Consider the following 22485-nt stretch of genomic DNA (forward strand, 5'->3'; position numbering starts at 1 on the left):
TTTGCATGCTGTCAGGATGAAGGCCACTTTCAATTACTTGCCACATGGACTTCTTCATATGATGACTTCCTTCATCAAAGCTAGCAAAGGAAACTGTTAATAGAGAGAGTCTGCTTGCAAGATGGAAGTTCCAGTCTTATATAACAATCGTGATGGTAACATCTCATATTCTGTTGGTTAGAAACAAGTCACAGGTTCCATCTACACTCAAGAGGAGGGCATAAATACAAGGAGACAGGGATAATTGGGGGCCATCTTAGAGTCTTTCTTCCACATATGTGATGATAGATATGGCTGTACTTATATCTACCATCTTTCTATTTTTACCATCTTTTATTTGCTCCTTTTTTCTCCTTTTCTCTCATATTTTGGATTCGTTGAGTAATTTTTATGATTCCATTTTATCTCTTTTGTGGCTTTTTATCTTATTTATATTATAAAGTATTATAAATAATACAAAAAGTTACCCACACGAGTAATACAAAATATTACCCCAGTCTGCTTTCAAGTGATCTTGTACTACTTCCTATATAGTATAAAGATCTTACCACAACTTACCATTTCTCCCCTTCTGCTCTTGTGCTATCATTTTCATATATTTTACTTCTACATATAATATGAACCTCAAATACATTTTTTATATTCTTGCTTTAAATGGCTGATTATCTTATAAAGAGACTTACATAATGACAAAAATTTCTTTTAATTTACCCATATGGTTACCATTTCCAATACTCTGTTTTTGTGTAGATCAAGATTTTCATCATTATCATTTTTCTTATTTACTATTTCATACATATAAGGCCTGCTTACAATGAATTATTTCATCTTTTGAATGCTGAAAACAATATTTTGCCTCCATTTAAAAAAAATTTTTTAATGTTTATTTATGAGAGTGAGATAGAGTCGAGTAGGGGAAGGGCAGAGAGATGGAGACACAGAATCTGAAGCAGGATCCAGGCTCTGGACTGTTAGCACACAGCCCAATGTGGGGCTCAAACCTACAAACCGTGAGATCATGACCTGAGCTGAAGTTGGACGCCTAACTGACTAAGTCACCCAGGTGCTCCCTCCATTTTTTTTAAAAGATATTTTTGCTGGGTATAGAATTCTAGGTTAACAGTTTTTTCTTTTGGTACTTCAGAGATATCATTTCACTGTCCTTCAGCTTGCATTGTTTACGAAAAGAAATTTGTTCTCATTGTTATCTTTCTTCTCCCATACTTACTATGTATTTTTTCCTCTGGCGGCTTTTAATATTTTCTCCTTATCACTGGTTTTTAAATTTTTGATTATAAGTGTCGTATGTGATTTTCTTCATGTTTTTGCACTTGAGGATTTGTTTAGCTTCTTGAATCTGTGGGCTTAAAGTCTTCATCAGATTTGAAAATTTTTGTCCATATTTCTTCAAATATATTTTTTATCTTCTGCATTCCCCTTCTCTTTTTACATACATATATATTTGTCCATTTGAAGTTGTTTCACAGACCATTGATTCTATTTCCCCCCCCACACACACACACACACACTCCCAACTCTGGATGTTTCATTTTGAATTGTTCCTATTAGTAAGTATTTAAGTTTACTAATATTTTCTTCTGCAGTAGCTTACGTGGCTACTTAATTAATTCCAATTAATTCCATCAAGTGTATGTTTCATCTCAGACAGTATAATTTTGATCATTAGGGATTTGAACTGGGTCTTTTTCAAATCTTCCATGTGTCTATTTAATATGTTCGGTCTTTCCTCTATATTTTGAATATATGGAATCCAGTTATAATTTGTTTCCTTGAGTTTTAATTCATTGAATTTTTTCTAATTTTGGGTCATTTTCCTGCTTCTTTGCTATTGTCTTATAGGGTGCCATATATTTTTGGATTACTGTAAATATTCTTGAGCTTTGTTCTGGGAGGCAGTTAAGTTACTTGGAAACAGTTTTATACTTTTGAGTATTGATTTTTGAGTGTTGTTAGGTGAGATCAGAGCATTAAGTAGTCTAGTGTTATTTCTCCCCTACTACTAAGACAAAACCCTTTTCAGTATTCTACCCACTTCCCTATGAATTTCAAGTTTTCCATCCAGCCTGGTAGGAATGAGCACTATTCCTGGTCCTGTGAGTTCTTCAGAGATTTATCCCTTTAAACTTCTCTGGAGTTCCTTTTCTCATGTGCATGTACTGATCTATACTCAGCTGAATAGTCAGAGGGGACCCTCTGCAGATCTCCAGAGTTCTCTTTCTATGTAGCCTTTTCTTCTTTGATAACTTACTGCCTTGGCTTCCCTGGATCCCAGCTCTCTGTTCTAAATTTGGGTGCCTGTCAGGACTGTTCTGGGTTTTTTCCTTCCTGCAGTAAGCTTGAGCAATCATAGGGTGCATCTCATTTGCTTATCTGTGTATCTTTTGGAGATCATTGTCTTTTGTTGCCTGATATTAATGTCATAAAAAACATTTTTTATACCTTATCTCCATTTTTGGGGTGTATCTGTCAAGAAATTAAATCTGGCACCTATTATTCTGTCTTAGCTGGAAATGGACATATCATCTAAGTCCCCTTTCATTTTTAATCCTCTACATGCAATCAGTAGTCAATTAATAGTTGAGCTAACATTTATATATGTCTTATATTCTTTTAAAAAAAGATGTAAGTCTGTTTTAGGTTGGATACTTCAAGTGTAGACCCTGAGATGTAGACTTTTTTTTTTGCAAATACCTTATTGAGGAAGTTTTCTCAGAAGGGAATTGAGGAGAGCAGTACAGGACAAGAGAAGGAGTCAAGCAGGGTTGTGATATCAGCTGGAGACTATCTCATTCTGATCCTTTGGGGAGTTCTAAAGCACAAATTGTATCACAAAGTTGGTTCCACCTTTAGGTGAATGTGGGAATGGGAGGACTTTTGTACATCCTTGTCTCTAAGTTAATGAGAATAAGCTGCTTCTTGCAGGAAATGACTTCCCCAGTGACACAGCTCCCAATCAAGCAATGACTGTATTTTTTAAGGAAGGAGGCAGCTGCAAGCTATTAATAACCAACATTCACAGTGTGTATGGGTTGGATATATGGACTGAGTAAAGGGATCTGGGAAGAACAACAGCAACATTCCCTATATTGTTTTAGGAGTCTTTATCTCCAAAATGCCTTGTACTCAGTAAGCATTCTATATGTTAGTACCTTAATGTATAGAACTACAGCAATAGCACATTTCCAAGGAATAAGTTATTTCATATGGGTCAATTTTTTTAGAGATTAAAGACTGTACTTTTAAAAACTTCTTGATAAGAATGTTTCTAAAATATATCATATATTTTCCTTACATCACACAGAAGATAGTGAGATCAAAATGGTCTTTCCATGTTGACTCAGGGTGATAATTTAGGAACCTTAAACACTTTGCAGGGGTGCAAGTTAGTAGGATCTTCCTTTCTAAATCTTTAGGTGAATTTTAGGAGCTACTGTACAAGGCAGTATGCTGGGCTGTCAGATATCAGCTGTCATTACCCGTAATAGTACACTGGGTTCTTGAAGGTGTCTTCAACTTCACATCTCTGAGGACTGAGAAGTCTGATGATCAAAGATGTCAAGTTTGTGAGAAAATAAGGTGTGGATTACATCCTGAGGATTTCTCCTAGAATGGATTACAGGGCTTTAGTTCTTTGGCAATTGACAGATTGTATGATATATGAGGTGTTAAAGCATGCTCATGCTTGCTTCTCATTCGTAGCCCTGCCCTGTAGACTGGGGCTTTCTAAACTTCAACATCTGTGGGAACCCTGTAATCAGAGTCCATCCATGGTTCAATTGATGATTGGCTTTTCAAATGAGAGAGTTGATTTGACAAATTTCATTCATATGGGCATTAAGGAATTGAAAAGACAAAATTTGCTTTTACTAATTTTCTGACTTGAACTTTTAGAAGTCATTTGTTGCTTTTATAGTCTGATGTTAAGGAATGTTTTAAAGTAGGTGAAGAATTGCTTCTTGGCCTTTAGGCTAAGGTCAAGTGTAGCATCTGTTCTTATCAGTTTAAAGTAGGTGAAGAATTAAAATGGAGTGTAAGAAAAGGAGATTGAGTTTGCAGTTCAGTATTTCATGGTCTCCAGAACCTTTGTTCTTTTTTCCAAAATGGCAGTGAATTTAGTGGTGCATTTCGTGTGGTAACAAGGGTTTATTTATGTATCTGCCCTAAATTGAAGCTGAAAATATAAAGTGTCCTGATCCCTGGAGCTGTTCTTCTTTGTGATGTCCTTACTACTCAGGAACTGAATGAAGGGTGAGCAGTGCAGTCCATTGGATTTGGCACAGTGATGTGCTAGAGAAAGCGCCATGAGAGCCAGTTGTATATATCTCTTTCCTATTCCACCTGTAGTGATGTCTCACTCATAGCTTCAAATTAGCCATGGTGGGAATATTTATAACATGGAAAGTGGCAAACACTATAAACAGGGTTTTTTCTTTTTGTTTTTTTCCCAGAGAGCCAACATTTTTAAGGTTTACCGGCATACCACTGCTCTCTAGACCATTGGCCTTAGCATAAGCCACTAATTAATGCTTTATTAAGGCAACTTTTAAAAAATGGACATATAATGACCAATAAATTATATTAGTTTCAAGTGTACAATGTAATGAATTGTTATTTGTACTTATTGCAAAATAATCGACACAATAAGTCTAGTTAACATCTATCACCATACATAGTTACAGTTTTTTTCTTGTGATGAGAATTTTTAAGATTTACTCTCTTAGCAACTTTCAAATATGCAAAACAGCATTATTAATTATAGTCACCATGCTGTACATTACATCCCTATGGGTTATTTATTTTATAACTTGAAGTTTGTACCTTTTGACCACCTTCACTCATTTTGCCCAACCCAACCTCCCTGTCTCTGGCAACCACCATCTTCTCTGTTTCTATGAGCTCAACTATTTTTTTTGATTCCACATAGTATTTATCTTTCTCTGACTTATTTCATTTAGCAAAGCCCCCTCAAGGCCCATCTATGTTGTCACAAATGGCAAGATTTCCTTCTTTTTCATGGAATAATATTTCAGTGTGTGTGTGTGTGTGTGTGTGTGTGTGTGTGTGTGTGTGTGGTGTACCATAATGTCTTTATCCATTCATGTATCAATGGACACTTAGGTTGTTTCCATGTCTTGCCTATTGCAAAAAGTGCTGCAGTGAACATTGGGGTACATATATCTTTTTAAAATTTTACTTATTTTAGAGAGAGAGCGAGCATGTGCATAAGCAGGGGAGAGGGGCAGAGGAAGAGTGAGAGAGAGAGAATCCCCAGCAGGCTTCATGCTCAGCAAAGAGCCTGACACAGGGCTGGATCCCTGGGATCATGACCTGAGCTGAAATCAAGAGTCAGATGCTTAACTGACTGAGCCACTCAGGTACTGTCTTTTTTAATTAATGTTTTTGTTTTCTTCAGTTAAATACCCAGAAGTGGAATTGCTGGATCAAAAGGAAGTTCTATTTTTATTTTTATTTTTATTTTTATTTTTTGAGGAATATTCATGCTGTTTTCCACAGTGGCTACACCAATTTATGTTCCCACCAACTGCATACAAGGGTTCCCTTTCTTCCACATCCTCACCAACACTTATTTCTTGTATTTTTGTTGATAGCCATTCTAACAAAAGAGGTGTGAGGTGATAACTCATTATGGTTTTAATTTGCATTTCCCTGATGATTAGTGATGTTGAACATCTTTTCATATACTTGTTGGCCATCTGTATGTCTTCTTTGGATAAATGCCTATTCAGATCCTCTGCCCAATATTTAATCAGAATGTTTGGGTTTTTTGCTATTGAGTTATATAAATTCTTTATATATTTGGATAAATAGATAAATATATATGGATAAATAAATAAACATATGTATATATATAATTGTATATTAACCCCTTATCAGATATATGATTTGCAAATATTTTCTCTCATTCAGTAGCTTATTTTTTCATTTTGTTGGTTTCCTTGTTGTGTAGAAGCTTTTTAAGTTTAACATAAGTTCCACTTGTTAATTTTTGCTTTTATTGCTCAAGTTAACCTTCTTGGACAAAGAAAACAAATTAGACTCAGATGAACTTAGAGTTATCAAGTTGCTGATATGTTTGTGTCAGAGGGCACCTGGGTGGCTCAGTCAGTAAATGTCTGACTCTCCATCTCAGCTCAGGTCTTGATCTCAGGGTCATGAGTTCAAGCCCTGTGGTGGGCTCCACACTGGACGTGGGCCTACTTTTAAAAATAAAAAATAAAATGTTTGTGTCAGGAGAGACAATATCATCAAATCCAAACCCCTTATTTGTTTTTAACCAAAAGTAAAGTGGGACTCATAAATGAGTGGAAAACAACTTGGGCAGATTATATGTTGTAGAAAGAACAGGGTTGGGATTAGAACCAGGTCTCTTGACTCTTTGACCAGACAGTTTTAAAAAGTTTACTTTAAATAATACCTTTTATTAATAGTATAAAATAATGTTCCAAAATGGAAAAATAGAATAATAAAATTTAATAAGAAACATTAGCAATTAATTGTATATAATTAAGAATTTAATATCTTGTGTGTTCTAAGTACAAAACTGGCAATTTACAGTATTCTTTTTTTATTAAGTTTTTTATTTTAATTCCAATACAGTTCGCATACAGTGTTCTATTAGTTTCAGGTGTATAGTGATGCAACAATTCTCAGTGCTCATCGTAAGTATACTCTTGATTCTCTTCATCTATTTCACTCATCCCCCCACGGCCTCCCCTCTGATATGCTTTATTTTAAACAAATATCCTCAGTAAAAGTTTTTTTTTTCAACAAGAAAATTTTTTACTTGAAGCATACTTGGGAATACGTGACTCTAAAAGATATATATAAAACATTCCAGGGGCACCTGGGTGGCTCAGTCAGTTGACCATCCAACTTCGGCTCAGGTCATGATCTGGTGGTTCATGGGTTCAAACCCCGTGTCGGGCTCTGTGCTGACAGCTCAGAGCCTGGAGCCTGCTTCGGATTCTGTGTCTCCCTCTCTCTGCCCCTTCCCTGCTTGCACTCTGTCTTTCTCTCTCAAAAATAAATAAACATTAAAAAAACATTCTATCGCAGAAAAATAGAATACACACTTTCTTCAAGTACACACAGAAGACTCTGCTGGCTATAATGTTCTCTCATTTAAGCCCTACCACAATCACGTGCCTTATAATCCCCATTTTACTGAAAAAGAATCAAAGATCAGAGAGGTTATATAACTTATGTAAGTTTACACAGCAGGTGGGTAGCAGGAGCAGGAAGCAGAGAGCCCTGCTGTTTTGAAAGCCCATTCTTCTCCATGTGCCAGATTGCCTTTCTAAACCTGACTTTAGCAGGCTGAGATTGTGCCCCAATGAGGCACACATTTATTTACTTCAAAAACACTTTGGAAAATAAAAAAGAGCTAGACACTAAAATGAGAATTTTCTCATAAACTAGAGTGTTTCTTTCCATCGTTCTCTCCCCCATCTCCTCATAGAGACCCTTAACAGGAGAACAGCCTGCCATTTACAGCAGTTAGCCTCACGCCTCTGCAGTGCTCCCTGGAGCTTGTGAGATTCCCGCTGGGTCACATTGGATTGGTCCTGCTGGGAAAGTTTACTGAGTAAGCCTTGATTCCTCCAGTGATAACCTACCATTTATCAGTTGGTTAATGTGTGTCTTATTCATTTATGTAGTCTACTAGAGGGACATTTGGCATAGCTTCTGTTTGCCTTTTAGCAAGGCAAGTTTTTGTTGTTGTTAAGTTTTGTACATTCTTGTATGTGTGTGCCTGTGTGTTTAACAGTTTATAACAGAAATGCTTCTTTGAAGCCAAAATAATTCTTCATGGTTACAATGTAACCTTAAACTCTTATAGCATATATGAACACTTTCTTGAAACTGAGAAATACACCTCCTTGAGCCAGCAGATTAGTTTTTAATTTGGGATGTTTTCTTAAAAGATAAAATATTCTGCATTTTTTTCTTGGTGAATAGTTTTAGAATGGGTTCCCAAATTGCATTGCCAGTTCAAGTCTGGCGGTAGTTCAAGTGGAATATAATAACAGATAAAGGTCTGGAAGTGTGTGTTCCTGTTAAGGGCAATGGGGCTGGAAGGGCTAGAAGTAAAGAGTGTCTCAGAACAGCAATATGTCCGGGAGGAAAATCTTGGAAGCCAAGGTGAAATGCTGAAAAACACAGGCACCCATGCATTTGGGAGGGTGAGTGCAGCTACATTCCTCATTAACCTGACAACAGTCCCTTTCTCTCTGGCAAGGTTGTCTTGGTAGGCTCAACGTGCAGCTAAAAGAGGAATATACACTGAGTGCTGGAGGTGGAAGTTAGGATGTGGCTGCCAGACAGTTCATATCTTTGAGATGACCACAAACACGGTGCAATGACAGAAGATCCACACAGATGTTCTTATTCAAAGACTCTTCTGGCTATCTATTGCTGGGTATCAAACCACCCCACAACGGGGGCTTAAAAAATAACAATCACTTATTTTGCTTACCCGTAGGGGGGGTTGACTGGACACAGCCAGGCAGTTTCTCTTGAGACCTAGCAGATGGTTTCAGTCATAGTGGTTGGAGTTGGGGCCATCTCAGAGACTCCTTCACTCTTAGGTCTGGTGCTTGTGCTGGGGAAATTCAAACAGTTGGGGGCTGGAACAGATGGGGATCCTGGGCGTCTCTGTCTCTATGTCACCTCTCCAACATGGTGGTATAGACAACCAGGCTTATTACATGATGGATGAAGGCCCTCCAAGAAGGTATTTTAAGAGATAACATTTAAAAGGTGCCAAACATACAGTAGAGTACCTAACGGTAAATATTACATTCATCCAAAGGAATTTTGAATTCAGAATTTCAAGCAAACAGATTTCAGGTGAAGCACATTATTCTCTTTATAGTAGAGTATGTAAGGCTGACCTGTGGGATGTCGGATTGGAGACTGTGGGATATGTAGAGGTGTGCTTGTGTGTGTGTGTGTGTGTGTGTGTGTGTGTGTGTGTGTGTGTGTGTGTTGCGGCATGTAAACAATTTAATGATTCCTAGAATCTCCCAGAGGTTCCTCTCCCTCCTGGCTAGAGAGAAGAGAGAGAAATTCACATGATCCTATCCATCTCCACCTCCAGCTTCTTTGTAATCTGAGATTTTTGTGTGGTCCTGTATCACACAATCATTCAGTCCTCAATGAGAGAACATGTCTAACGACCAAGTTGTGCAGCAATAATTAACTATACCATAGGTGAGGCTATGTATTTTACTTGGTTCCAGCCATGCTTAAGTGGCTCAGCTTCTAAAGCTTATGAACTTAGTTCAACTCAAACACAGGAAGGTATCTTGTTTATTGCTAATTAGTATAAAATGTAATTACTATGAAAGTAAAAAACATGTTGGGAATCAACCAAGGATTCCTTGGTTTAAATATATTTCATTTGGAGAATAGGGAAGGCTTTTTTTTTTCAAGAAATATAAGAAGAGTTAAGCATTTTGCTAAGGAAATTGAACCTTGAGAGACCAGAGTTTAAACATATCATACTTAAATATATCATATTTAATCATTATTTGATTAACACTTTTAACATCCAATTAAAGATTAATTTGTACACCAGCTCTAGAAGCTTATTTCATTTACTGATCTTTAGTCTGAGCTGGTTTTTGTTTAGTTTTCAAAGCACCTTGGATGCTGTTCTTTGAGCTTTCTTTGTAATTATTAAGTTAATTGAGGGAAGTCAGGGCCTAAGTATTTCAGAAATGAAATTATATGGCCATTAATTTGTGAAGCTCCTGATTATCTTCTCATTCAGAGTTTAAAGTTCATTTCAGAATCATAAATAAAGGAGAGATAACAAGTCTAGTTTTATGAACTAGGCCCTGGCTTCAAGCACTTAAGGAAATCATCCTGAGTCCAGTTTCTAATTGCCTTGATCCAGTTGTATGAATTACCCCCATTTGTTTTTGCTTCTTCTTCTTAATAATGGGGCACACATTTCTTGTAAAGAATAGCTGACTTATTAAGAGTGTGTTTAGTGCTATTTGACCAAAGGTAATGTTCTGGAGAATTTATTTAGATAAATCCCTTGGTTTATTCCATCCACTTGGCCTGCTGTCTTCTTCCTGTTCCTCTTCATCTCTATGACTCTCATCTATCCTTGATGAGGCTCTGAAGGACATTTCCACTTCTCAGGTTGGATTAGTTGCCTTGCTGCAGCGGGCATAGGCCTTCAATGCACACATTCCTCTACAGTTTCTATCACTTGAAATGAAAGTAAGTAATTATCTGTTTAGATGTCTGTCACTTCACTAGATTTTACCCCTCTGAGGACAGGAACTTTCTTTTTCAACAGTGTACCCTCCATATTCAAAGAAAATTATATAAGCTAGGGAGAAATTGTGCCTCAAACTCAGGGCACATGATACTCACCTGATAAATGCTTAGGGGACGAATGTGTACAAGTACCCTGAATTTTTAACTGGTGCTTTTCAGAAGCCCAAATCAATGCAAAGTTGACTTGATAAAGTGAGCTTTGAGGCATTTTGGTGAATGAAAAACACAGTTTTGAATTTTTGAAGAACAATTTGCTGATACATATTGCAAACCAATAATTATGCTTAACAATAAAGCAAACTGCATTTTGCTATTGTTGGGTTTTATCATCTGTGAACCCTAGCTGATTGATAAATAATGTATTAGTTATCTATGGCTGTGTACAAATTACCCAACACTTAGTGACTTACAACAACACACATTTCTGATCCCACAGTTTCTGTAGGTCAGGCATGTGGGCATGGTTAACTGGACACTTTGCCTCAGCATCTCACGGTCTCCAGTTCTCTTGAGGCCCCAACTGTAAAGGACCTACTTTCCAAGCTCACACTCGTGTGCCTGTTGGCAGGATTCAGTTTCTCATGAGTTGTTGAACTGAGCCTTCAGTTTCTCATGAGGCCTCCCTTGGTTCCTTGCCATGTGGGCCTCTCCATAGAACATCTCATTCATGGTGACTGGCCTCATCATGGGGAACACGCAGGAGGACGGGAGAGGGTGCCAACAAGAGAACACACACAAGTCACGACGTTTTGTAAACTAAACCTGGAAGTGAGATCCCATTGCTTTTACTATATTGTACTGGTTACTAGGTCCACCCTACACTCAAAGTGGGGGAGGGGGTATTACACAAGAGTATGCATGCCAGGAGGTAGGAATCATTGAGAGCTGTATCAGAAGCTTCCTACCATTCCTAAATAAGAATTTAAGAAAATTACAAAATGTATAACACAATATTGGGGGCACAAAAATGAAACACACTAATGTGATTTTAAACAATTTAAGCCCCGACTTTTTAACGCTTTATTCTTTAGTCCAAAGCATTAATTTTCTGTCTACTTGGTGCCACACCTCACAATACACTCATAGCACCCCAGAAAGGAATAAGACTTTGTTAATGACTGAAGGAGCTTAGAGATTCGTGAAGGAAATACACACGGAGGAAAAAACCATTAAAGAAAATTTCATAATGCAAGTACTCGAGTGTGGTTTTTGGAGTATAGGAGTAGAGTAGGTGTCAGGAAAGTTTACTGAGAGTTGTGTTGCTGAAAGTTGTTTGGGGAGGTGAGTGATGAGGAAGAATTTCCTAAGCAGACAGCGGTGACATGAGGAAGAGCTTGTGGAAAGGAAGAAATACTGCTTATCTGAGATGAATGAAATCAAGGTTTTGCTGATCATATAAATACATAAGAAAAAATCATGAAGTGGCTGGAAGAGAACTTATACCAACTGTCCCCCAAGTCTCAATGTCAGTGCCAAGGGGAGCAGAGGTGACTCAACTCCCACAGTTAGGAGAGATGACTTTGTGAACATGATCTTTGGCAACTGCTCTTGTCTCCTTAAAGGTTAGTTATGCTGGATTTTTCTTCTTTTCTTTTTGATTTTTTTTTAACATTTATTCATTTTTGAGAGACGGAGAGAGACCGAGCATGAGTGAGGGAGGAGCAAAGAGAGAGGGAGACACAGAACCGGAAGCAGGCTCCAGGCTCAGAGCTGTCAGCACAGAGCCCGACACGGGGCTCAAACCCATGAACCATGAGATCATGACCTGAGTCAAAGTCAGATGTTCAACCGACTAAGCCACCCAGGTGCCCCTATGCTGGATTTTTCTGAATTCATGACTGGTCCTTGATGAAACTTTGAAACATGCACATTTTGTCATTTGGGTCATAGTTGAAGCCCCTCTCCTGCTCTGTGGTATTTCTCTAACCCCAGGAATTTGGTCAGTTCTAGGTGGTTTCTTGTCATCTGAGGTTTCACCAGGCCAATCTTGACAGGCAGTGTGCCTTCCAGACTCCCTGGGAAGGTCTCCCTCCTCTTACCTATCAAAGCCTATGTAACATGTTTCCTCTCCAGAGGGAAGTAAAGGAAGAGACTTGGGGCCAGCATCCAAACTGGCAAAGAAACTGATACCTGTGTCACCTGATTTTAAGGCCAGCATCTAAGGTAGCAGCACAAATTACCCATAGTGATGTGGTGAGGGAGGTGTGCTTGACTGTAGATTATACAGTTGACCCTTGAACATGGGTTTGAACTATGCAGATCTACTTATATGTGTGTTGTTTTTTTTATATAAATACATTACTGTAAATTTACTTTCTCTTCCTTGTGATTTTCTTAACAACATTTTCTTTTCTCTAGTTTATTATAAGAATATGGTATATAATACATATAACATACAAAATAAGTGTTAATTGATTGTTTATATTATCAGTAAGGCTTCTAGTCAACAGTAGGCTATTAGTAGTTAAGTTTTTGGGCAGCCAAAAGTTATATGCTGATTTTCAACTGCACAGGGAGTCAGTGCCCCTAACCCCTGTGTTGTTCAAGGGTCATCTGTAATTGCATTATTTTGCTCTTAATTATCTTTTTTGCTTTTGCTGTCACCTCAATTACATTTGTACAAATATGCCTCTTTTCTTGTGACAGGAGCCTGTATTTATTTCTGAGTTTAATTCTTTTTGGCATCATTCAATTTTACATTCTTCAAAATAATAACTCCAGGATGCCATTATCTAATGATCAATGAGTTCTCTGCCAAGTCATTGTCTCATGTTTAAGTTTTTGGGTTTTTTTTAATGTTAGGTTATATATAAAAAAAATTCTGTATACTAGGGAGGAACTGTACTTCAGAGAGGGTGAGAAAGCTAACCTAAAGCCTGTGTTCTTTGCACGAAGCCAAGCAAAAGAGCCAGTAGAGCAAGTAGATGAAATTATTGTCTGGAATCTTTGAGAAATATGTGGTATCAACAGAGCTTCTGAGTGGTGAGAGTTGGGCAAATGATCTTTCTCTTTTCCAATAAGGGGGAGCACTCTTCAAACTATAGGTTGAATAGCTTTCTGTCAATCCTTGGAATGAGGAGATGAATAAAATAAGCTAGGAGAACTTATAAAAGGGAATGACATTGACCTTGTAACCCTCTACACCCTCACAGCTATCAGCACCCCTTTCTGTAGCTTTTTGAATTTGCCTGTTTATGACACCAGTATCCCCTTGCCTACTCAATGGTCACAAAGACTCTCTTCCGTGTTGATCATAGTGCAGTTCTCAGAAGGCATCTTACTGTGTATATAAATATAAAAGAACACCTTAAATTTCTGTGTTTTTAGGAACTCAGATAGGTTATCACCAGCTTCTGATTGGTAAAATATTTCCCTTCTTTTTTTCCCGCTGAATCTCTAAGGGCCATAGTCTGATTTTTAAATCATGAGCCACAACAGCTACACGTGTCAAATTACGCTCTAATTATGTGCTGATATATCTGTCTTTCCTGCTAAACTGGAAGCTCTCTGAAAGTTGGAGTCCTGGGCTTTTTATCTATGTATACATTCATTCATTCATTCAATACATTCATCTGTGTATTGAAATATATATATATGGGGGCGCCTGGGTGGCTCAGTTGGTTAAGCGTCCAACTTCAGCTCAGGTCATGATCTCATGGGTCATGATTCTAGCCCCACGTTGGGCTCTGTGCTGACAGCTCAGAGCCTGGAGCCTGCTTCAGATTCTGTGTCTCCCTCTCTCTCTGCCCTTTCCCCACTCACATTCTGTCTCTCTCACTCTCAAAAATGAATAAATGTTAAAAAAAAAAAAAAACTTGAGGGGCGCCTGGGTGGCTCAGTCACTTAAGCATCCGACTTCGGCTCAGGTCACGATCTCGCAGTTCATGAGTTTGAGCCCTGCATGGGGTTCAGTGCTGACAGCTTGGAGCCTGGAGCCTGCTTCGGATTCTGTGTCTCCCTCTCTCTCTGCCCCTCCCCTGCTCATGCTCTGTCTCCCTCTCTCTCAAAAATAAATAAACATTAAAAAATTTTTTTTATTTGAAATGTATACATACACACATATATATAGTTATAATACACATATATAAATTGTTATATATATATAACAATGCCTGGCACCTAGCAAACTGTAACAAATGCTTGTCCACATAAAGTCATTCATTCATTCATTCATTCATTCAGATTATTCAATCTCTCTGAACTTTACTTTCTTTATTCTTATTAGGATAACAGTACAAAAATCACCTGGCAAGTTGTCAGATACATAGTAGATATTCAATAAATAATGTGATATTCTTTCCTCCTACTCAAAGTTGTAATCCATGAAAGCTGAAGAGGTAGGTATTATTTAGAGAAGTCAAGTGTTCTGGGACCATGTTCTTATCTGTTCTAAATTCATCCATGTTAGCTTTAAGTGTATCAGTCTCTACATCCCTCTCCTTCGCAGGACAGCAGAAGAAAAAAGGCTTCCCGGGCATTCTGCTTTCTCTGTCTTACATGAACACAATTTGTGTACAGACTGTCAGTCTTGTTCCTTTTGCTGTGTGAACACAGCTATAAATAACCCCTAACTTTACAGACATGATTTGATCTGGGCCAGGTCCCGTTTTTCTTCATCCTTGATTAAACATCCTGCCTTCTAATTTTTGTATGTGACTTTTTTTAAAATCTGAGTTCATCAAATTACTTTATCATTCATTTTCTTCTTTGATCAGGAGAACTCACAAATGTTTAACGCTCACAAAATGGAAACATGATAAAATATCACACATCATAATATAGTCAAATATAGTACATGTGATTTGAAATCTTATCAGTGCCTTAAAGAACTTCTTTTTGACCCTATTTTTAAAAGAGGCCAAAGTCATTAACAAAAAGTCTGTGAAAAGTTTTTTTTTTTTTGTTTTTGTTTTTAATGGTTCTGCTTATCAAGATGCTGAGGGCCTAAATCCTGAACCTGATGAAAGAAGTTCAGGTCCATAGTTTCCTATCTGCAGTCCTGAAAATGCTTAAACTCTGGCAGGCAATAGTTTTTTGTAACATATTTGGTGACAAAGTTTGAGCTAAACTGAAGAAAGATTATAGTCTCTATCCTACTTTGCGTGAATATTCGTGTTTCATGGCAAAAATGCCAGTGTTCAGGGGCACCTGGGTGGCTCAGTTGGTTAAGTGTCCAACTTTGGCTCAGGTCACGATCTCGTGGCCTGTCAGTTCGGCCCCACGTTGGGCTCTGTGCTGACAGCTCAGAGCCTGGACCCTGCTTCGGATTCTGTGTCTCCCTCTCTCTCTGCCCCTCCCCCACTCATGCTCTGTCTCTGTCTCTGAAAAATGCATACACCTTAAAAAAATTTTTTTTTAAATGCCAGTGTTCACTTACTGTGGGCTGTCCCAAGCCCACTGCAAACGTTATTTAGTACAGAGTTTACATTCTCTATGACATTCTAAAAATTTGAGAAGTCTAGATATTGAAATATATTTAGTCCCAAGAATCTCTTTGGGAGAAGAGAGCATGGGCCTGTAGCTACCAAACTTGATCCCTGGAGTGTTAGCATATGTATATAAACACTTGTATGGAATTAAGTTCCATCACGTTTGATTTTAATAGTTTCAAAGAATATTCAAAATAGTTTCTACCTATGAAAATATTTATGGATGGAATAATGTAGTGTCTGTGATTTGTTCAAAATAAAATGGGGAAGAGGAAGTGGATGTCAAGAACTTTGAAGAGTCCTAGATCTTACCTGACTTGCAAGCTCACAAGTTAGTTGGCCACAGTTTCATAAATGTTGGCAGAAGAAGCTGGGTCAGAGGTAAAGGACTTTATTTTTCACTGAACAGCAACCAGCATGACTTTCATGTTCACATTAGATCCCTCTTGCTTTCCAAGTCCCAGTGGGCAATGGGAAGTGGCCCAGGTGGATGTTGTGCAAGCAGGCAGTTCACTGAGTTTAGAGAGCCTGAATCTTTTTTTCTGAAGTTTATTTATTTCTTTTGGCTTGGGGAAGTGGGACAGAGAGAGAGGGAGAGAGAGAATTCCAAACAGACTCCGTGCAGAAGTGTAGAGCTGGCTGTGGGGCTTGATCTCATGAACTATGAGATCATGACCTGAGCCAAAATCCAGAGCTGACGCTTAACCGACTGAGCCACTCAGGCACCCCCTGAATCTTTTATAATGGGCACTATATAATGGGCACTTGCCTGACCTTGCCTTGTTGGGAGCTATTATCTTTGCCATACTGGTCAGTAAACAAATCTGCCCTCTGCTCTGAAGAGAGACACTATCTTAATTCTCCAATACTGCTTACTATACAAGCATCCTTGAAAAGATAGTTCATAACAAGGCAGTCAGCACCTCTGGTCACAAAATCTACAGAAACACAAGAGACCTATGGGGAATTGTACCCCAACAGTAGAAGCTGAAACAAAATTAACTGAGTTGATGGATTAAAACTGGATGATGGATACATTGAAGTACGGTTTACTTTTGTATATTTTTGAAATTTTCCATGAATAACAAGTTAAAAAATAGCAGCCACTCTAAGTGCTATGTGACACTCTCCACATAAATCACAATAAAAAAGACCAAAAGTGACTGTGTTAACTCTGCACTATTTCACATCTCTACTTCCCTGAGCAAATGTCTGAGGTCTGTTTAGTAAATGTTCTTGGAGGCTAATTACATTATTGGTTTGCTAGAGCACTGACAAGTTAAATTTGATGAACTGAAATCTCTATAGGTTAAATAGTTGGGAATATTAGAGAATGGTAGAAAATTGTTTTTCAGTTTTTAATTTTTTAAGAGTACCACATACATGTCATATATATGTGTGTGTTTGTGTGTGTATGTGTGTGTATAAATACACATATCACAGTATACATATAACATATACATATATATATATATCACATATATATCAGTGAGATAGAGGCAAAGGAGACTTCATTTATCTATAAGTTCTTTTATTCATATAAATAGTAATCAGACTGTCAAAAAAGGAAATCTTGAAAATCATGCTAATGTAGGTGTTTTTAGCAAATAAATGTTTCAAATATATATATATATCTTAGTAAAACATAGATACATTCCTGTTCCATAAGCAGAGGTATCTAGACTAAAAAGTGAATGTCTTATTCGCCACAAAGCAAGCACCATGCCCTCTCCAATTTTCCATCTGCCTCTAGAGAGATAATTACTGTTAGCAGTTTGGTGTGTATTCTTTCAGGCAAGTCATTATAAATTTACATACATTAATATGTAAAAGTACAAATATAGTTTTAAAAAGCATAAATGGGATTATACTGTGCATACTTTTATATATCCTGCTTTTTTCCCATGAAAATTCCTTGGAGATATTTCAATTTCAATATATATAAAATTATTTTGATTTTTAAAAAATGGTTGCATAGCATTTCATAGAATGGATGTATCATACCTGAAATATTCAACCTAAGCTCATGTTTCACTGCTGCTAAGAATTTTTCGTTGTTATTATGAACCCATATCACTGTTGCATTCTTATCAAGTAAGTTTCACAGTCTAGTTCCTGCCCACCTGAGTATATAGAATCTAAGACAACTTCAATACAAACATGTAGCAAGAAGATAATTTCTGTGCATGTCAAGAGTTCTGAGACATTTATTTATTTATTTATTTATTTATGTATTTATTTATATAATGTTTATTTTTGAGAGAGAGTGTGAGTGGGGAGGGGCAGAGAAAGAGGGAGACAGAGAATCCCAAACAGGCTCCATGCTATCAGTGCAGAGCCCAATGTGGGGCTTGAACTCATGAACTGTGAGATCATGACCCGAGCCAAAATCAAGAGTTGGATGTTTAACTGATTGAGTCACCCAGGTGCCCCAAGACTATTAATTAATTTATTTTTTGTTAATATACAGTGTTTATTAGTTTCAGGTGTACAATATAGTGATTCAACAATTCCATACATCACCTAGTGTGCATCACAAGTGCACTCCTTAATCCTCATTACCTATTTAGCTCATTCCTCCCCCCCCCCCCCCATGGTAGCCATCAGTTTGTTGTCTGTAGTTAAGAGTCTGTTTCTTGGTTTCTCTTTCTGTCTCTTTTATTTTTTTTCCTTTTTTTGTTTTGTTTCTTGAATTCCACATATGAGTGAAATCATATGGTGTTTGTCTTTCTCTGAGTGACTTATTTCGCTTAGCATAATACTGTCTACCTCCATCCATGTCATTGCAAATGGCAAGATTTCATTCTTTTTTTATGGCTGAATAAGGTTCCATGATATATATATATATATATATATATATATATATATATATATATATATATATATATACACACACACACACACACACACACACACACACACATACCACTTCCGTATCCATTCATCTATCAGTGGACACTTGAGCTGCTTCCATAATTTAGCTATTGTAAGTGATGCTGCTAATACACATAGGGATGCATGTATTCCTTTGAATAGGTGTTTTTGTATTTTTTGAGTATATACCCAGTAGTGTGATTACTGGATCATAGGGTAGTTCTTTTAGCTTTTTGAGGAACCTCCATACTGTTCTCCACAGTGGTACACCAGTTTGCATTCTCACCAACAATGCACATCCTCACCAACACTCGTTGTTTCTTGCATTTTTGATTATAGCCATTCTGACAGGTGTGAGGTGACATCTCATTATAGTTTTGTTTTGTATTTCCCTGATGTTGAGTGATGTTGAGCATCTTTTCATTTGTCTGTTGGCCATCTGGATGTATTCTTTGGAGAAACATCTGTTCATGTTTTCTGCCCATTTTTAATTTGATTACTTGCTTTATGGGTGTTGAGTTGTATAAGTTCTTTAAATATTTTGCATACTAACCCCTTATAGGATGTCAGAGACATTATTGTCTGTGCTCTCTTCTAGGATTTTTATGGTCTCAGGTCTCACATTTAGGTCCTTAATCCATTTTGAGTTTATTTTTGTATATGGTGTGAGAAAGTGCTCTAATTTTAGTCTTTTGCATGTAGCTGTCCAGTTTTCCCAGAACCATTTGTTGAAGAGACTGTCTTTTTTCCCATTGCATATTCTTTCCTGCTTTGTCAAAGATTAATTGATCATATAATTGTGGGTTTATTTCTGGGGTTTCTATTCTGTTTCATTGATCTAGGTGTCTGTTTTTGAGCCAGTACCATACTGTTTTGATTACTATACCTTTGTAACATCACTTGAAGTCTGGAATTGTGATACCTCCAGTTTTGTTCTTTTTCAAAACTGCTTCAACTATTTGGGGTCTTTTGTGGTTCCATATACGTTTTAGGATTTTTTTTATTCTAGTTCTGTGCCAAATGCTATTGGTATTTTATTAGGGGTTGCATTAAATTTGTAGATTGCTTTGAGTAGTATAGACATTTCAGCAATTTTTCTTCTTTGAATTCATGAGCATGGAAAATCTTTTCATTTCTTTGTGTCATTGAGACTATTTTATTTTTAATTGTGAGGCTTATTTTAAATTCTCTTGCTAAATTGAGGAGGAAGGAAGCTTAATGAGGAATAGGATGTTTATATAGTATCAAAGTATCTCCTCATTAATTCCTTTAAGTTACAAAAGGAAAACCTGTAAACAGGAAGGAAGCAGACCAAATGAACAAAACAAAATACCAAAGTCAGTATCACCAATAAGGCATCATGTGCGTCCAGATATGAGACTCTGACAAAGACACAACATCACCTATGTAGTATTCCAACCAGATATGCATTACTTGAATCAGATCATGAGAAATTAGACAGGGGCACCTGAGTGGCTCAGTCAATTAAGCATCTGGCTCTTGATTTCCAGCTCAGGTCATGATCTCATGGTTGGTGGGATCGAGGACCGTGTTGGGTGCTGTACTGACAGCACAGAGCCTGCTTGAGATTCTCTCTCTCCCTCTCTCTCAGCCCCTCCTCCCCTCACACATGAGCATTCTCTCTCTCTCTCAAAAAAAAAAAAACATTGAAATAAATATATATTTAGGGACACATGGGTGGCTCAGTTGGTTAAGTGCCTGACTCTTGATTTCTGCTCACATCATGATCTCGGGGGTTTGTGGGATTGAGCCCTCATCGGGCTCCATGCTGACAGCATGGAGTCTGCTTGAGATTCTCTCTCTGCCTCTCCCTCTCCCTCTGCCCCTTCCCAGCTCACGTGCAAGCATTCTCTCTCTCTCTCTCAAAACAAACAAACAAACAAACAAACAAACAAACATAAAAAAAAGAAATTAGAGGGGCACCTAGGTGGCTCAGTCGGTTGAGAGTCTGACTTGAGCTCAGGTTGTGATCTCGTGGTCCATGGGTTCGAGCCCTGTGTTGGGCTCTGTGCTGACAGCTCAGAGCCTGGAGCCTGCCAAGGATTCTGTGTCTCCCTCTCTCTCTGCCTCTCCTCTGCTCACACTCTATCTCTCTCTGTCTCTCAAAAATGAATAAACATTAAAAAAAATTTAATAAAAGAAAAGAAATTAGACAAACTCATATCAAGGGATATTCTGTAAAATAACTGGCCCATACTCTTTACAAATACTGAATTAATAAAAATATTTATGATCTTGATGAACACTAAGAATATATAGAATTTTTTAAATGAAATTTATTTTCAAATTGGTTTCCATACAACATCCAGTGCTCATCCCAATAGGTGCCCTCCTCAATGCCCATCACCCACTTTCCCCTCCTCTCCACCTCCCATCAACCCTCAGTTTATTCTCAGTATTTAAGAGTCTCCCATGGTTTTCCTCCTTCCTTCTCTGTAACTTTTTTCCCCTTCACCTTCTCTTCCCCCATGGTCTTCTGTTGAGTTTCTCAGAATCCACATATGAGTGAAAACATATGATATCTGTCTTTCTCTGCCTGACTTATTTCATTTATCATAACACTCTCCAGTTCCATCCACATTGCTACAAATGGCCAGATTTCGTTCTTTCTCATTGCCAAGTAGTATTCCATTGTATAGATAAACCACATCTTCTTTATCCATTCATCAGTGGATGGACATTTAGGCTCTTTCCATAATTTGGCTATTGTTGAAAGCGCTGCTATAAACATTGGGGTCCATGTGCCCCTAAGCATCAACACTCCTGTATCCCTTGGGTAAATTGCTAGCAGTGCTATTGCTGGGTCATAGGGTAGGTCTATTTTTAATTTTTTGAGGAACCTCCATACTGTTTTCCAGAGCGGCTACACCAGTTTGCATTCCTACCAACAGTGCAAGAGGGTTCCTGTTTCTCCACATCTTTGCCAGCATCTATAGTCTCCTGATTTGGTCATTTTAGCCACTCTGACCGGCATAAAGTGATATCTGAGTGTGGTTTTGATTTGTATTTCCCTGATGACGAGTGACGTTGAGCATCTTTTCATGTGCCTGTTGGCAATCTGGATGTCTTCTTTGGAAAAGTGTCTATTCATGTCTTCTGCCCATTTCTTCACTGGATTATTTGTTTTTTGGGTGTGGAGTTTGGTCAGTTCTTTATAGATTTTGGACACTAGCCCTTTATCCGATAGAATTTTGAATCATCATATGGTATACCTTAAACTAATATAAAACTGTAGGTTAATTATCTTTTATTAAAAAATTAAAATACTAAAAAAATATTGATGAAGGACAAAAGTAAAAATAAAAGGCTTGGAAATTTTTCCAGATTGGAGGAGACTAAATATACATGACAACTAAATGCGATGTGTGATACTAGACTGGATCCTGTACTAGGAAAATAATTGCTATAAAGTATATTGTTGGAACAATCAGTAAAATTGGAACATGGACTACAGATTAGATAAAATACTGCATGCATCAATGCTAATTTTTTCCAATTTTCACAACTTTAGTGTGGGTATATAAGATTATATGTTAGGAATACGTTAGGATACATAGGAAATCCACACTGAGGGATTAAGGTGTAAATGTGCATCCTGTCTGCAGAAGGTTCAGGAAAAAAGGGGGAGGGAGGGAGAGATTATGATAAAGCAAATGTGACAAACTTACAATTAGTGAATATGGACATGAATAATGGGTACATGGAAATTCTGTTTACTATTTTTTTGCAACTTTTCTCTAAATTTGAAATTATCTCAAACTGAAAATTGAAGAATATGTCCTAGTTTCCAAAGTGTACAGAGACCCAAAGTAGATAAGTCATG

At 37.5% G+C, this 22485-nt stretch overlaps 1 pseudogene; it reads left to right on the forward strand.

The window, feature by feature from the left end:
* The first annotated feature begins 3969 nt into the window (after nt 1-3969).
* On the forward strand, nt 3970-4147 carry LOC113597756 (uncharacterized; annotated as a pseudogene).
* The last annotated feature ends 18338 nt before the right edge of the window (nt 4148-22485 follow it).

This window comes from Acinonyx jubatus, chromosome X, assembly GCF_027475565.1.
Source record: "Acinonyx jubatus isolate Ajub_Pintada_27869175 chromosome X, VMU_Ajub_asm_v1.0, whole genome shotgun sequence".
Classification (NCBI taxonomy): domain Eukaryota; kingdom Metazoa; phylum Chordata; class Mammalia; order Carnivora; family Felidae; genus Acinonyx; species Acinonyx jubatus.